This window comes from Asterias rubens, unplaced genomic scaffold (assembly GCF_902459465.1).
Source record: "Asterias rubens unplaced genomic scaffold, eAstRub1.3, whole genome shotgun sequence".
NCBI classification, from domain to species: Eukaryota; Metazoa; Echinodermata; class Asteroidea; order Forcipulatida; family Asteriidae; genus Asterias; species Asterias rubens.
In genome coordinates this window covers 267,307-284,910 of record NW_022985700.1, presented here as the reverse complement: position 1 = coordinate 284,910, position 17,604 = coordinate 267,307, and positions in this window count along the sequence as shown.

The following is a 17,604-nucleotide window of genomic DNA, read 5'->3' as shown; positions in this document are numbered from 1 at the left end:
GGTTCGTGTTCAAAGGAAACACCGACAATCCGGGGTTTTCTCAGGCTCATGCGCAATGAGGCAATAATGGCCCTGGCGTCTTAGCCAATCAACAAACGTCTATGAAATCACTGTCAGGACGGTGACCAATCAAAACGTCGTATGAACGGCCTGACGACAGGCATGCGCCTCTATTTATTCAGTTTCAATGCACTTGATAGAGTGGATTGGCCTCTCGTCCTCTTAATTTTTCCCCCCTGACTGAGGATCCCGAATTCGGTTTACACTACTCATGTCAGTTTATATTTTCAAGCTTAATCCATAGATAGGAATTTCCTCAAACATCTTCATGCGAAAGCGTGGGTGCAAGGAATCAAATGGAATGCTATCGTGGAGGGACAACTTGGAGGAAATCCAACACTATCCCAAGATAAAGATTGTTGGTATGTTCAGGTGAAGCAGGATTTAGGTAAACACGATCACATTTATAGCCCGGTAACCTCAATGTTAGGCCTATAATAAATCAGAATTGATGGTGTTTTTCAACATAATTCGAATGCATGGGGAAAACAAGGGACAATTTATTTGGTACCTCTATCTTCCCTCTTGTAACTTCCAAAGTCGAATCAATTATTTTTAAACAGAAAAATTAGCTTACTGCACATCTCATTGTTAATGTTAAGCCGTTCGTTCGCAACTGTTGGATATACCTAGTCATTTGTAATCGCATTTTGACAAAATTAAAAACAACAACCGGCAAAGATAAACAAAACTTATGACATGCGACATTCTTCACGGGTCAGTATTCAGCGGGATTCTGACTCGGAGGGCACCTGACCCAGTTTTGACCCAGTTCTGACCCATTTTCATCATAGACCTATATTTTTTCCCTTGAATATCAAATCGCTTAACAAGAATTATACCTAAAATCTACAATAAACCAGTAATTCAAAGCAAATCATTTGGCTAATTAATTAATTTATACTATGGAGTGACATAAACATGATGAAAGTTAAACAAAATGGAGACGCCCCCCCCCCCCCCCCTAAAGAGAGAAAGAAAGAAGTAACTTGTGATATTTAGCTCCGATTCTACGTCACCTTGACCCATTTCCTGGTCACATTGACATAGATTCTGGGTCATACTGACCCCAAATGTGTCAGGCTCGTTTGACCCGAATCAAGGTCAATTCTGACCCGTTAGTTTTGAGTGTAAGCGATACACGAGGCAATAAAAGACTACCAGTTACAGTACAGGCAATCTCAAAGAAAAGGATCCATTCACATTTGAACGTTCTCATAATTTTCTTAGTAATCTTAAGACATTGCTTGAAAAATTACTCATGTGGTACCGTGTGCACGCAATACAGTTATGACAATGTGACAATGCCCTTAATGTCTACAACATGCCTATAATATTGGCACAACCTGTTCAGGTGCATTCATGCTTAGCTTTGACGACTTTTAAGCGCTTAGCATCAATCACTCATAAACGTCATCAACCCATTCTATCCTTTGTCCAACACAAAATCACAATATTATCCATACAATTTGTTATGATTTTTTGGTGACAAAAAGATCAGCATGTTATTGCTCTTTATATGTTCCAAAGCTTTCCCTAAACAAAGCACAATTTCAATGGAATTATTCGAGTGTGTCCCAAAAGACGAAAACAATGTAAACGTCAAGAACTGTTCTGCCGAGTGCCGCGTGCACCTGTGTCCTCTCAGGTGTGACTTAAAGAGACCGACAATAGACCTATAATAGTACTCAAATACCCCTCGAATACCCCTTTGTCATGCTTTATTTGTATAGTATAAGTTATATTTGTGATACATATTTAACTAATGCTTTAATGCTATTATAAGTTGTTGATATAACAAATATTTCTGTGGTTCGGAATCAACACTGGTCAAGTCAATATGGTTGCGGTTGGTAAAGACTCGAGTCCCCACACGAACTTTTTATAAAACGGAAGTTGTTTCGTATTAGAGGGAAGAAGGTTTAACCTTGGGTTGAAGTTCTGAATATTTTTGGTTATGTTGCAAGATGTTTAACAACCAGAATAAGGTGAACTGTGGGTCAAATTCAAAAATCAAATATCTGTTCCGTATCTTGATTTACATGAACGGGAATACCCACTCTTGTTTCCGCGCGTTTCGCCGTGTCATGACATGTGTTTAAAATAAATCTGTAATTCTCGCTAACGAGAATTTATTTTGTTTTACCGTTTTCTCAAAAAGTAAAGCATTTCATGGACTAATATTTCAAGAGAAGTCTTTCACCATTACCTTCGGTAAACCCTGTAAATTATTTGTAAATCTGTGAACTTTTTGTTTCTTCTTCTGTACCGAAAGGGTCCAATGGCTTTAACACCATAACTTCAAAATGTGTTTTGAATTGCTGTGTACTATCGAAAGCCGCCGTCCCTCTAACCAATAAAGTATATATCGTCATTATTTTTAGAGTCGGGTATACCTTGCCTTTAATAAGAAATACCAAGCATGAAAACAAATAACCACACTTTCACATTAACTTAAAAGAAAGGTTCAATGTCACAGGAAATGGTTGTTTCAAATGACTAGTTATCAACAAAACGGGAAAAGGAGCATTACTGCAAAAAGGCAAATCAAAATGTTGCCGTCTTTGAAACATACAGCGAATTCATTTTGTGGTGAAACGGTTGATAAAGCATTTTGACAAATGAAGTGTTCAACATATGGCGAGGTTGTTAAACAAAAACAAAATCCTGAAAGAAAACAGGAGTTTCTGAAATCATACCCCGCCGGAAGCTCTCGGATAAAGATTTATTTTAAAATATTTTTCAATTCTAGAAAAGATCAGACTAATCCCAAGAGCTTTAGGTCCATGGTAAGCCGGTGAAATTCACGATTAGCGCTTTCTTTGAAGTATGGAAGGCTTAATTTGGTTTCTGTCCTGAGAATTATTTTTACCAATAACCGGGAGAGATCACGTGGTTTAGCATTGTGAAACCTGCCTTTAATTAAATCGGTTCGGCGCTCTTTAGTATTTTATCAAAGAGAACAGACAGAAAGTGAAACAGCTAATCAATTCATGTTTGGTTACAGGAGGGTACTTTTGGTAATTGTCTAAGAACCAGTGTTCTCACTTGGTGTATCGCAACATACGCACAAAAACAAACATGTGAACATTTGGGCTCGATTGGTAGTCGAAGTTGCAAGAAAAGAATACAAAAAGAACTAGCCATTAGGTGTTTGTGAACAAACACAAAGCTGTTCCGTGTTGTTTTGCGTTGATTATGTGCTTCAATGACCAAGGAGTTATACTCTGAAAAAAGTTTTGAATTTTTTTTAGTAGTTCTTGGGATATGGTCCCACTTCCGGTTGACCCGGAAGTAGGGGTCAACACGAGGTCACGAATTTTCAGTCAATATTAATGTCTTAGGAGTTTGTAACTGAAAACAATTAGAAAATCGGTTGAGTAGTTCTGGTGATATGGTCCCACTTCCGGTTCACCCGGAAGTAGAGGCCAACATGGGGTCACGAGTTTTCAGAGTCAATATTAATGTCTTAGGAGTTTGTAACTGAAAACAATTAGAAAATCGGTTGAGTAGTTCTGGAGATATGGTCCCACTTCCGGTTCACCCGGAAGTAGAGGCCAACATGGGGTCACGAGTTTTCACAGTCAATATTAATGTCTTAGGAGTTTGTAACTGAAAAAAATGTGAAAATCGGTTGAGTAGTTCTGGAGATATGGTCCCACTTCCGGTTCACCCGGAAGTAGAGGTCAAATTGAGGTCACGGTTTTTCCAAATTTTTTTCCTATCCCCAAGGAGTCTTAAACTACAAACAAGCTAAAAATTGGCCCTGTACTTCTTGAGATATGGTGTTTCAAAGATTTCCCAATTAAATATGCAAATGAGGGTCACGTGGTTAATGAATATAGAATTTAAAAACAAAATTTCATTAGGAATTAAGCTTAGGTTACATGGAGACAACTGATGGCTACAGAGTCATACACAGAGTCTCAAAGAACACTTGTAGTCACTGCAGATGTTTCTTCCATGGCTTCACCGGGACACCATACTTTCTCGTTTGCCGTGAAAACAGGAAAAACTCAAAACAAATGGGGCCAGTTGAAGTCATCGAAGATCGGTGTGTGGTGTGAACATTTCAATGTCCATCAAGTTTTAATACATGTTTGAATACTTCATATTAACAAATGAAAATAATAAGGGCATCGGTTGATATAAAATAATGATGCCATATTATGGTGTCATTATTTATTTCCCAATTCAAAGAAAGGGCATAATACCGCACTGGTAAGAGGAGGATATATACGTTGACATTTTTTCACTAATTTCTCAAAAACTACAACACCACAGCAAGTAATATTTTAAGGGAAGCTTTCAACTATCATTATCTTCACACTGTTTAAGTTTAGTGTAAATCTGTGGACACGATGGTGTGTCGTCGTCGTCAAAAAAACCTATTTAATTACGCACGTTCGTTTGAACGAAATCCCTAAACCTTCGTACTTTGTCGCGTGCGTGTCCGGAACTCGGTTAGATTGTTATGGGTCCTGAACGATGGTAGGAAAACAGAATGAGTAGACTTCCTCTCAAGAGGGCACAACTCATGATAGTTACATACTGTATGGCATTTACCATAGAGAATGTTTAACAATAACATGGAAGCGACTGCATCCAGTTATATTCAAATGCGTAGACTCATCTCAAGAAGTCACAACTCATGATAGGTACATACTATATGGCATTTACCAAAGAGAATATTTAACATTAACATGGAAGCGACTGCATCCAGTTATATTCAAATGAAGATTACGTGGCTAATTAATTAAGATTTTTAATTTTGTTTACATTTAGAGTAAAGCTTATGTTCTAAGCTTAATTTTGGTATATGATTTCACTCTTTTGAAATTATGGTCTAGGAGATTAGGTTTAAAGAAAAAAACGTGTGCAATTGCTATGGGTTTTAGGCGGAAACAAAGAATAAGAAAACAAATAAAAATCTCGACAGAAACAATACCTGTTCCGACGGTAGGTCGGAACAGCTAACAAGAAAAAAAACCCACACCCTGTTGCATAGATGTTTGTGCTGTCAATATGCATGAGAGAGGCTTCTTGCCCGAAGTCTTTCTCACTCTCAGACTAAAATTTTTTGATTGAAAAATAACTCCCTTTTTTCGAAAACTACTTCAGAGGAAGCCGTTCTCACAATGTTTTATAATATCGTCAGCTTTACGGTACTCTGTACCAGGTAAGTACAATATGGTTTGTATTTCTTTGTAGAGTAAATAACGAAGGTTTTTTATACCCCTTAAAGGGGAAGTGAAGGAGATTTCTGTAAACGCTACATAGGGGAACTCCCAATCGTGGTATAAGACATACAATGTATAATGGTTGGCTGGTAGGCACTGAACTTTTTTTGTCAGCCTATTGCCTTTTTTATGGATGCCGCTTCCAGAACCACTTAAAGACTCAGTCTTATTCAGACACCACTCTTCAAAGTGCTTTAGTAATAAATTCCAAAGCAACTCAGCAAAAGGCTTTGGAAAAGTTTTGTTGGTTAAATCGAAGCCTTTATCTTGCCTGGAGTCACAACAGCATCGGTTACAACTTAAACGGTTCTTAATTGTCCGGGCGTGGTGGGATAGGTGTCTGCCAGCATTGCTTGTCGCCACACGGGGGGGTTCTTGGTGCTGCGGCGTGGGAGAGTGTCTTTTCAGAAAAACGTGTCTGAAAGTGAAATGGCGGCCGTACTCATTGTGTTTTGAACAGGGGAACAAATTTGACTGAATTGGTCTCTTGGGATGTTGCTGGGGCCATAGAAGCAACGTGCTTTGTGGTCCAATTTTATGGGTGGACATTTAATACTTTTGGTCCCACCAAAAGATTTCCCCCTTTTGCAACGTATACGGTTGCGGCATTTATCGAAATGCAAACGACAACGGGGAAAAGGAAATCGAATTTCCAGAATTAGTGCAGTTACTCTAGCAAAATGGACAGAACTAAAATAGCATATTAAACTTCTGCTGTCTAGTGGTTATGACTTCGTAGTGCTGTATTAATGCATACGAAACTCGCAACAGCCATCCACCTGTTATACCTTTAAGGAAGTACATCCCCACCCTACCCCTCCTCAAGAAATAGTATTCGACCTGCATCAATGAATACGGAACGTTCTCAGTCGGTCCCTGTAAAACTCTACAATGTACACATATAATTATGGACAAGTCGACACAGTTTATGGACATGTCGATAGAGAGAGTCAACCTGAAGTATAAAGCCAATACATTACTTTTTAAATTAAAAATTAGAAAATAGAACTGCTGTTGCAAACTGCTTTACCAACCAAAAGTATAAAATGCAAAAACGAGTAAATGGCCTGACGTCACGACCCAAGCAGAGTCTTCCTTGAAGGCTAAAATTAAGGGGGGTTCTTGGTTCCTCTATGCCACCCATGGGGGAAGCCAAAGTAGGTCCCAGGCTTCAAGGCAGACGGTCGGTCCACATTTGAAAGGAAGCTGTAGGAAGGACCGTGCAGTGCCGCCCTGCGGCGCCGCTACATCAAGCACACAGTTTCTGTCTATAACACTCAGACAGAAACCATTTGCCTATTGTCTTCCATTTTTACGAACATAACCAGCACCTCAAAAAGACCGCCAAAAACAAAACTATAAAAACTATTGTCTTTTGGTATATAAAGAAACATTTGATGGGGAAGAAACATTCCCGAAGCCATAATAATTATGAAAAGTTTGCTCTGTTCCCGTTTGAGTGAACAATTTTCGGATGTTAATTCTAACAAAGTGGTATTACCACTGGTACGCCAATGTTCGGTTGAGAAGGGAATAAAAACAAGTAGCAATCGTCAATTGTTGCAACCAACAAAGGAGATGCGTGAACGAAAGGCGGCATCTGCCCGAAGTTGCGCCAATAGAGGCTTGTTAAGTACCCCTTTAGACGATGCGTTGAAGCCCTAAAAGTCTTGTAGTTCCCATTTTACGAGGAGCATTTCTGATATTGCGTAGCTTGTGCTGAAAGATGCCCCCAGTATCCGGAAACTACGCACGAACCGGATATCCTTCAGGACATCTAGTTTCTACGGTGCTTCGTGAGTGCCATCCAACTTCACCGTGATCTAGTGGTTAGACTACTACAAGACTTGCACAATGGTCACAAGGCTGTAAGTTCGAACATTACCAAAGCTAAACGCTGTTATAACAATAACTAAAGAATAAGTAGGTCTATTGACGTCTATTTACTGAATCACAATTTGAATTTGAATTTGGTAAATTAAATACCAATTTGTGTGCATGAGAGAGATTGGCTGTTGTCAGCTTGTAGATACACCCCCTTGTGGAAGTTTGCCGAGTTCCCTTGACAGGAAGATCATCTCAACAAACAAACAAACAAACGAACTCGTGTTATATAAACCTTTAAAAACTAGATGGCATCCATGGAGATCCGTAGTTTTCTGTTTGGACAAAAGAAAGAAAATAGTTTCGACTTGGCCATTTTAGAAATTAAAACGTCAGCTTCGTTCCCAGCAAAGTTACGTCTCGACTGGGAATTGGTCTCTTTCACTATCAACCCTTGTCCTGTTTCGTCTCTTCCATAGAAACCCTTAATCAAATGCGACTAGCGGTGCAACTATCCGACGATACTGTTACATTTCGACATCTCGCTCAGGACTTAAACCTACCTCCCTCCGATCACCAGACCGCAGATGATTTCGGCACGGGTAAAAACTCCCGTGGTCCCGGCGGACCGCGAGCCTGGCGCTCCGCTGCGTCGGTTTACATTGTTAAAGAGCGGCGGCTCAAAATAAAAACACGAAGTTCAAACTTTTATTCCCAGCAGATGTCGGAAGCTTAAAAAAGGCTGAGGTATTATTGTCGGTCACATTTGGGCTTGGGAGCCTGCCAATGGCGCGAAATAATAAAAGGACATCGTTTCGATCTGAATCAAAATTGAATACAAAGCAAGACAAATATAATTCCCAAGAGAACATTTTCCCCGTTAATTTCCGTGTAGTACTCGATCTTAACTTTTGTCAGCAAGCTATGGATGTTGCATTTGAGCAGTTGAAAATGTACAAACACATTACAGAAACCTCGATATTTTGTTATTTTTATCAACGATTTGGAAATTATTCAAACCATTTCTGGGAAACAATTTTCATGTAAAGAAAGTGAAAATGCCATTGTTTGTTGACTATACCAAACCTGTCTTGTCAACAGCTATAGCAAACTTTGACGTTTCTTTGCACCAGTCATAAACACATGTTGCAACCGGAGTGCTTTGATAGTGTTCAAACGTGAAGTTGTGAAAACATGCAATCCGACTATCGCAAATGACCCAACTTTTCAAACAAATTCTTGATTTACGGTATCTTTATTTACGCCGGCGATATTTCCGATCCTTAAGCGAAGAGGAACAAAAGGGTCATTTTAAAAACGCCTACAGGGTGCAAACGGTGACTGTGAAGTTTATACACTCCAGGGAGGAACTTTGTGGCGGCAAGTTCCTACTCTCAAAAGCCACCGTGGTTTATTTGGAAAAGGGGACCTTAAACGACCTCGGTGGTGGGTGACGGCGGCCCAAAACCTTGATGACTTGTTCTGGGCCGTGCAGCGAATGCACTGTTGAAGATTTACTATAGACTTGTGTGTGAACGTGATTTCATTCATGTTAGATATCCATTCGAACATTCTTGATAGTAGAACAAAATTTAAGAAAAAAAGTAAAACAACATTCAGTTAGTTATGAATCCGGATCCCGACTTCAAGTGGAATCTGCTGTAGTGGCATTTTGAAATTTTGATACTTAGTAAAAAAACATCCGGATTTAAGGATCCGTTCCACACGAATTCAATATTTCTATGACACAAGTTTAGTACCGCGCAGTCGAAAACTTTTAGGGTCACGAGAGAAAACTCAAGTTCATGACATCATTGAAAAGGCTAAAAGAAATCGAACGGAAATGGGCAGGCCACATGTCAAAGGTCCAATGGCAGCCTTTGGAATGGGAGACTTTGGAACGCTAGGTGGGAGCAGACTAACCAGGTAAATTTCCATTGTTTACGTAGTTCTGAGCAGGCGCACTTTACCGAGAACAATGGATTTTACCTGGTAGTCTGCTGCCACCAAGCGTCCCAAAAGTCTCCCATTAGAACAGGCCACTGGATCAAGTGAGTGCAGCAAACGAAACAATGGAGATATATCAAAACACTCCAGAACACACTACAGCCATTTTCACACTACTCAACTTTGATCTGTGTAAAGTTGTGACCCGTGTATAAGTTTTCTACACGGATTAAAACTGACCCGGAGATTCAATTCACACTAAATTACAATATCTAACCCAGAGAATAATAGAATCCAGTTCCACACATGGAGCGGCGCAAGTTGCGTTCACACTACATATTTTGTTAACACGGAGATGTGTTTTTTCAGACATCGTGATGACAAAATAATAGACCATCGACAAATCACAGAGCAAAAACCAACTCGAAAGTGCCGCCAGAGCGCCGTTTACCTTTTAGATGGGAGAGTTGCACGTAGGCCTGTATACATTTTTGTCCCCACTTGCCGCCGAAGTTCTTGAAGTTTTACAATTAGGTTGACATCATCTGTATTCCTTGTGACAGTTAAATAGTACTCAAAACGGTCCAGAATGTTATGGCTAGAATTAGAGAAAGGGAGAGCGGGGGGGGGGATGAGGAGGCATTGGAAGTTTAATTAGAATGGCTTTGTCCGACAGGTCGACGATCAGAAGCCTGTTGCCGTTCATAAAGATGTTTTTTAAACCGTACTTATTAAACTCCTTTGTTAGAATGTCGTTGAGCGTGCATTTGAAAATCTCAAACAAACCACGTGGCGTTGCTATAGTTTCCCAATCGGTGTTTCCCACGACCCCAAGTATTCAAATCCTCAGGGGTTTCCCCTTCTTTTCGAAAGTCAAGTGCGCTATATTCAACTCGCAGGGCCAGCGTAGACCTGATATTATTTGACACGAGTTTAAGGGCCCGGGTCGTTACGGCTGGTTAAGCAATTACCACACCCCAATAAAATGGCCAATAAAAATGACCATTCGACGATTGGTTGTTGGCTGTAAAGACCAATTCCTATAAATCATGCGGTACATCACATAAAACTGAGAGACTCAAACAGCAGAGCTTTGGCGGTTTTAGTTAATGTGTTGTGTCCTTCAGTTCTTGTGAAGAAAACAGAATGTATAAAGAGGAACAAAACTCACCAATAAAAAAACAACAACACAAATATCTGAGTCCAAAGACATGGCAGTGGACACTATTGGTAATTACTCAAAATAATTATTAGCATAAAACCTTTCTTGGTGACGAGTAATGGGGAGAGGTTGATGGTATAAATTATTGTGAGAAACGGCTCCCTCTGAAGTAACGTAGTTACCGAGAAAGAAGTAATTTTCCCCGAATTTGATTTCGAGACCTCAGATTTAGAATTCGAAGTCTCTAAATCAAGCATCTGAAAGCACACAAATTCGTGTGACAAGGGTGTTTCTTCTTTCAGTATTATTTCGCAACTTCGACGACCGACTGAGCTCAAATTTTGACAGGTCTGTTATTTTAAGCATATGTTGAGATACACCAAGTGAGAAGCGACAATTACCCATAGTGTTGAGTGTCTTTAAAGAGGGAGGGAATTTACCAATTAAATTAAATTTCATGATGCACTCATTTGCTAATAGAGTAAGAGTCATCATTTGAGTATGGGGAAAAATTGCAAGTCTCCACCCTCACGTGAAAAATGGTGTAAATTGCCATTAATTTTTATTCGACATATTAGTACAAAAGTTCAACATCCAAAACATGACATCATTCTGAGAAAAAATGGGTCTCTACATTATTGCGAAAGTTAAAAGAATCAATTAATACATTTCGATTATCTTAAAACTATTTGGAAAAGGCACTCCTCTGGCCCTGGGGTACACTTATGTGGCCATTAATTAACCATTATTCTATACCCCACAGGCGACGGTGGGGTCCACGTTTCGTTGCAAATCGCCCTCGTGGTCTGGTCTGTGGTAATCGGGAGTGTCAATGTGGCAAGAGTTTGGTCGCTTGCCGTTGAGCACAGAATTCCCTGCTTCCGTAAGCGCCGATTCTGTGCTTACGGTAAGCAGAGTCATGAAATTGGGCCCTGATGGTCAACTTGAATAGCCTACTAAAAATGTCTTGCTTAGGAAAAGGGTGGGATCTTGGAAATCTGAACAGTACTTTCTTAAACAATGTTGGGAAGGTTTTTGGTACACGTTGGGGTAGCAAGTTTCCGGTCTGAAGGTTGGGATAAAAGGTACGGTTTGATGTGGTTGTGGCCCGTGGCAGTATGGTGGGCGTATGAGGTGTTGTGACAGGCCTAACGAGCTGCTTGATTGATGGGTCCTTGCGGCACATTTTACGGCAGGTCCCAGACGTGCTATTTGGACATCTTATATTTACTCGGCTCTTCTTTATGGTCAACTCCGAAGACGGAGGGCATAACTCTCGACATATCGGGCTGTACGGCAACATGTGAGATGTTCATGATGAAGTGAAGTCTCAATAAAGGGAGTAATGTCAATAAGAAGGATAGCCCAAGAATAAGGAACATTTTCGCCTAAGCCATTTCAATCTCTCCCTACTGTGATAGCTAAAAGTGGGATCTCAGTTTCATCAACAAAAGCTGTTGCAAAACTGCATGCCGTTACCAAGCAATCTGACCTGTCGTACAGTGTCAAAGGCAGAATGGCTTATAGCGTTTCAATCCGGGGAGTTTTTTTCTTCAAATTTCTAGAATGTTCAAATATGGCCCTTTGATCCTATTCACACATGGGCAATGTTCTTTATGATAACTTTCAAAGAACACGGGTAGAAAATTGGGCACTAGACGAAAAGCAGAGGTGCCCAGCTGCCCTAGAACCTTGCTCTTAATACCAATAATGTACGACCATAAAAGCAGGAACGAATATGTGTGCAACGCCAGCTGGCTGGAACGTTTCATAGGCATACACCGAGTTACATTAAAGCCAGTATACACTTTCGGTAAACAGTATTGTCCAAGTCCCACACTTCGTGTATCACAACTTATATATCAAATAATAAACCTGGGAAAATTTAGGCTCAATCGGTCATCGGAGTCGGGAGAAAATAACGGGAAAACCCACTCTTGGTTCCGCACGTTTCGCCGTGTCATGACATGTGTTTAAAATAAATCCGCAATTCTCGCTATCGAGAATTGATATTGTTTTAATGTCTTCTCAAAAAGTAAAGCATTTCATGGACTAATACGTAAGGAGAAGTCTTTCACCATTACCTTCTGTAAACCCTGTAAATTATTTGTAAATCTGTGAACTTTTTGTTTCTGTACCGAAAGTGTATATATAATGGCTCTAAATGGTTTGGGTACTTTTTATAGCACAAAACACAATGTCCACAACTTACATTAAACTTACACCGTTTGAAGATAATGATAGTAGAAAGCTACCCTGAAAATATTAGACGCTGAGGTGCTGTTGTTTCTGAGAAATGAGTAAAACAATGTCATGAAAATTATTGTTTAAGTGCTAAAATCATTTTCGTCTCATGATCACTGAGACGAAAATTATTTCCATGACATTGTTTTACTAATTTTTCAAAAACTACAGCACCTCAGCAAGTAATATTTTCAGGGAAGCTTTCTGCTATCATTATCTTCAAACTGTGTAACTTTAATGTAAATCTGTAGACATAGTGTTTTTTTGTCCCCCCAAAAAGGTACATAGACCATTTTAAACACCATATCAAACACCATAACATTAGCATAATGATGTGAATTTTGATTGTCTCTTGGGTTCTATCATGTGACAACACACATGGTTTTTGCAGTGCAATAATGTAATTTGAATCGGTTAAACCACAAATTATATTAAAACTTCAAACCCTCAAAACATGTTTTGCAATGTGTTCAAAGATGAAGAATGTAACTTCAAATCAAGAACAACGTCCAATGCTTTAATCTCATTTTGTGTAAAGCGAAATTGTTCTACCACACTTAAAGGCAGTGGACACTATTGGTAATTACTCAAAATATTTATTAGCATAAAACCTTTCTTGGTGACGAGTAATGGGGAGAGGTTGATGGTATAAAACATTGTGAGAAACGGCACCCTCTGAAGTGCCATAGTTTTCGAGAAAGAAGTAATTTTCCACGAATTTGATTTCGAGACCTCAGGTTTAGAACTTGAGGTCTCGAAATCAACCATCTGAACGCACACAATTTCGTTTGACAAGGGTGTTTTTTTCTTTCATTATTATCTCGCAAGTTCGATGACCGATTGAGCTCAAATTTTCACAGGTTTATTATTTAATGCATATGTTGAGATACACCAACTGTGAAGACTAGTCTTTGACAATTACCAATAGTGTCCACTGTCTTTTAACAATAAGTAACATTCATTGGCAATTTCACTTAAACTGATAATGTGATTTTGTTTTGAATCAGCATCAATCCCCGATGCAAATTTAACATCTCTTAGAATCAGTATTGAAAACTAATTCATGTCCAATTCAAAGTGTGCATCGTGCATGGCTGACTGGGAACCTTTCTCCAAGTTAACGTAACCAAAACTAAGACTAACGTACAGTGAACAACTTGCTCCCACGGATTGACTTCAAAAGGAAAAACGCTAAACAATTCCAACACACTAATTTGTCAATGCCGTAGAGATATCATTAAAAAAAAAGAAACATCAAACACGCCGCTCCAGGAGAGAGCAAATTTTGAAATTCCGCAACTTTCCAAGTATTTCATTAAGTCCAAGGGATAATCCAAAATGTGAATTTAACCAAATACAGCTTCCTTTAAAGCCAGCCCGGTGCCGTGTGATCCTGGTTATGGGGTAGCCTTTAACCTCGGTTATGCCACTGAGGCACTCACCCCCCTACCGACCGGTCGCCTCATTTGACGGTCCCTTCCACCGGAATTACACGGGCGCCGGTCTTCACTAACCGGTACACCGAAAAAGGACGTAATTAAAAGCGCAGCGGTACACGTGAGCTCATACCGCGCAAGTCTTTTTGAAATGGCACCGACTTTCGAGCGGTCTAAATGAGAAGAAAATTATCCTGGCTTTTTTATTTTTTGGCGGCGAGTTTCAATAATACTATAACCGATATTCTATTTAATATTGACTTGTAATGCAAATTGCATTATTCTCCTTTATACAATGCACATGTGGTTTATGGCACGTAATATAATTTGATGTATGCCATGGACTTAGGCGGCTGGATTTGATGACGACTTGGTAATGTGGAACTCATGTAAACAAGAGAGAGCTCACATTTCATTTTTTTTCTGTCTGTGGCAGTAAAGAATATCCTTTACTTAGAATCGAAAAGAATCACAACCCCTACCCTACCTCAGGGGGAAAAATATATATTTAACAAGAAACAGTGTGGGCATAAACTCTGTGGATATCCCAATATTCTATGCACTTCATAGCAAAATCATGTTCTCAACTCTTAAAAAAAAAAAAAAAAAAACCAAAACACCAAAAGAATGTGTGGACGTGTGAAGGTCCACAAAGTGTTTTAAAGGAACACGTTGCCTTGGATCGGACGAGTAGGTCTATGAAAAGCGTTTGAAACCGTTTTTTATGAGATGCATATGGGTAGAAAGATGTTTTAAAAGTAGAATATAATGATCCACACAAGTATCTCTCAAAATTGCACGGTTTTCATTTTACGTCGCGAACTAACACAGTCGGCCATTTATGGGAGTCAAAGTTTTGACTCCCATAAATGGCCGACTGTATTTGTCGACGAGGTAGACCGAAAACCACGCAATTTCGAGGCATATTTTGTGTAGGTCATTGTATTCTACATTTACAACATCTTTCTAACCATATCGATTTTATAACAAACGGTTACAGGATGCTTTTCAAAGACCAACTCGACCGATCCAAGGCAACGTGTTCCTTTAAGTTACAATACGTGTACATTACATTGACTACTTTTGTGTTCAGCTTCTCAGGTTCTGGCACTTACGAAACACAGTCTTCAACACTGTACATTAAAGGCAGTGAACACTATTGGTAATTACTCAATATTTATCATCATAACACCTTTCTTGATTACGAGAGATGGATGGTATAAAACATTGTGAGAAACGGCTCCCTCTGAAGTGACGTAGTTTTCGAGAAAGAAGTAACTTTCCACGAATTTGATTTCGAGACCTCAAGTTTAGAATTTGAGGTATCGAAACCAAGCATCAGAAAGCACACAACCCCGTGTGACAAGGTTTTTTCTTCTTTCATGGTTCTCGCAAATTCGACACGCGATTGAGCTCAAATTTTCACAGGTTTGTTATTTTATGCATATGTTGAGATACACCAACTGTGAAGACTAGTCTTTGACAATTACCAATAGTGTCCATCCAGTGTCTTTAACAAAAAAACACTGTGTGGACGTGTGTAAAGCCACCGAGTGTTTCAAGTCCCTACATTGCGTGGAACAAATGTTTTTCTCAGTTGCCTATGTAACACAACTTCCCCTAAACATGAACTATAGCAAAATCATGAAAAAACACCTATTAAAATAACCTGCATACTGCCCCATCAGTAATACGTAAAACACATGAGATGTTTGCCGGTGTAACCAATGACCTTTCTTGGATACCGTACTTATAAACTCATTTCAAGAATCGTTCGAGACTGAAAATAAACCTTTGTTCACAATTTCCCACCGAGACAACTTTTTAAAACGCCACTTTCCATTTCTGTTACATTTTGACCTTTATCTCTAAACCCCACCTCTTTATAAAACAATACACGTAAACAAACTCCAAAAACGATCAGCAATTAAGTTCAAAAGCCTTTTCCACCACTTAATCCTGCCACTGAAAAGCCCATATTTTAGCCCAATTCCCTCAGCTATCTTTGTATTGTCACAAGACGTCCTCAGGAGGAATGTCTTCGAGCGATTACACTTTCTACAAAAGCACCGCGCAGTGGAGTAGATTTTGACCCGCTCAAAGCGTCGAGGGCACGGCGTAAATATTTTGAGAGGCCCCGGTAAGTGGTACTGACGTCTTGTTTGTTTAGTAGACTAGCCCCCTGTCGCGCAAGCTAATTTTTACGCCACCGATTGACACTGCAATTTGAGGCTACCTTCACTTTCCTTGTGTTTGTTCACTGAAAATACAATTGAATGTTTGAGGCAAGTCTACTTAGCAACTTTATTTCCCCAAAGTTATAAAATAAGTTTTGCATTTTTTCTTTTCACCTCGATTAGTGCAAAGCAGTCATACAAATTATGAGATAAATAATCTATGTTTCTATTTTGAACCTACGACATACGTAATCACTTCTAAAAGTTCAAAGGAATTTGGAAGAATTAGATAAACATTTCCTTTACTCCAGCCGTCGATTTCACCAAACTCTTCCTAACTTAGGATTAATCTTAGGACTTAGGACGAGTTGAGTCCCGCATCCAAATACGTATAGAAGCATTGAACCCATCCTAAGTTAGGACGGGTTACTCGTCCTAACTCGAGTTAGGATTAATCCTAGAATTTCGTGAAATCGGCTGCCAATAAAGACGCAATTGAAAAAATTAATAAAAAAGCTTTTAAGATACTAGGCCCCTAAACATCAAATCCATAACATACTATTAATATCCAATTTATATCTAATACCAACAACATTTCAGCGAAAAAGCAATTGAAAATTTTATGATATTTGTTTTTTTTACCCAAACCACATAAAGGTCTAAATAGCAGAAACACTTCCTTTCCTCAAAGTGGTTAACCAACTCTGTTTGGATTTGTGAGGTAATTTATGGACCGGATACGAAGAAATGACTGTCAGCTCTTTAAATCCTTCTTTAAAATTACAAAATAACAGTATTTGTACAGTAAAATCTGATCCAATTTCGTGAACTACAAAACCAAAAAAAACTTCTCAAAATTACCAAAAACATGTTGCACAGGGGGCAACTATCACTCAAAACAAATTTTGGTCTCACTGTTGTCGCCAGTTAAATTAAGCCCCATTACAAGCAAAAGACGGTATAACTTGCCTATTACGGAGTTTGCAAGAAAATGAATACGGGACTTTGGACTGATTGGTTCGGACTGGTGCTCCGCACCGCGCCTATCCCGCTGGACCGGCGGGGCCTATGATGGTTAGCGCCCCACGGTGAAATTGCTGCTACTGGCGGCTCGTTATGTCAGGTCGAGTTAGTCCCCGACCGGGAGGATAGGCGGGGGAAGGGAAGACGCGCCCCAAATGGTACCGTAATCACGACAATATGGACCGGGATGTATGTCGGCTAGCCTTCGATTAAAGGAAATGCACACCGTTGATTTCAGCCACAAACATACTATTCATTAAGTTGTAAGATGGTAAGATTTTTACATTTAAAGGCAGTGGACACTATTGGTAGCCTTCACAGTTGGTGTATCTCCACATAATATGCATAAAATAACAAACCTGTGAAAACTTGAGCTCAATCGGTCATCGAACTTGTGTGCGTTTAGATGGTTGATTTTGAGACCTCAAGTTCTAAATCTGAGGTCTCGAAATCAAATTCGTGGAAAATTACTTCTTTCTCGAAAACTATGG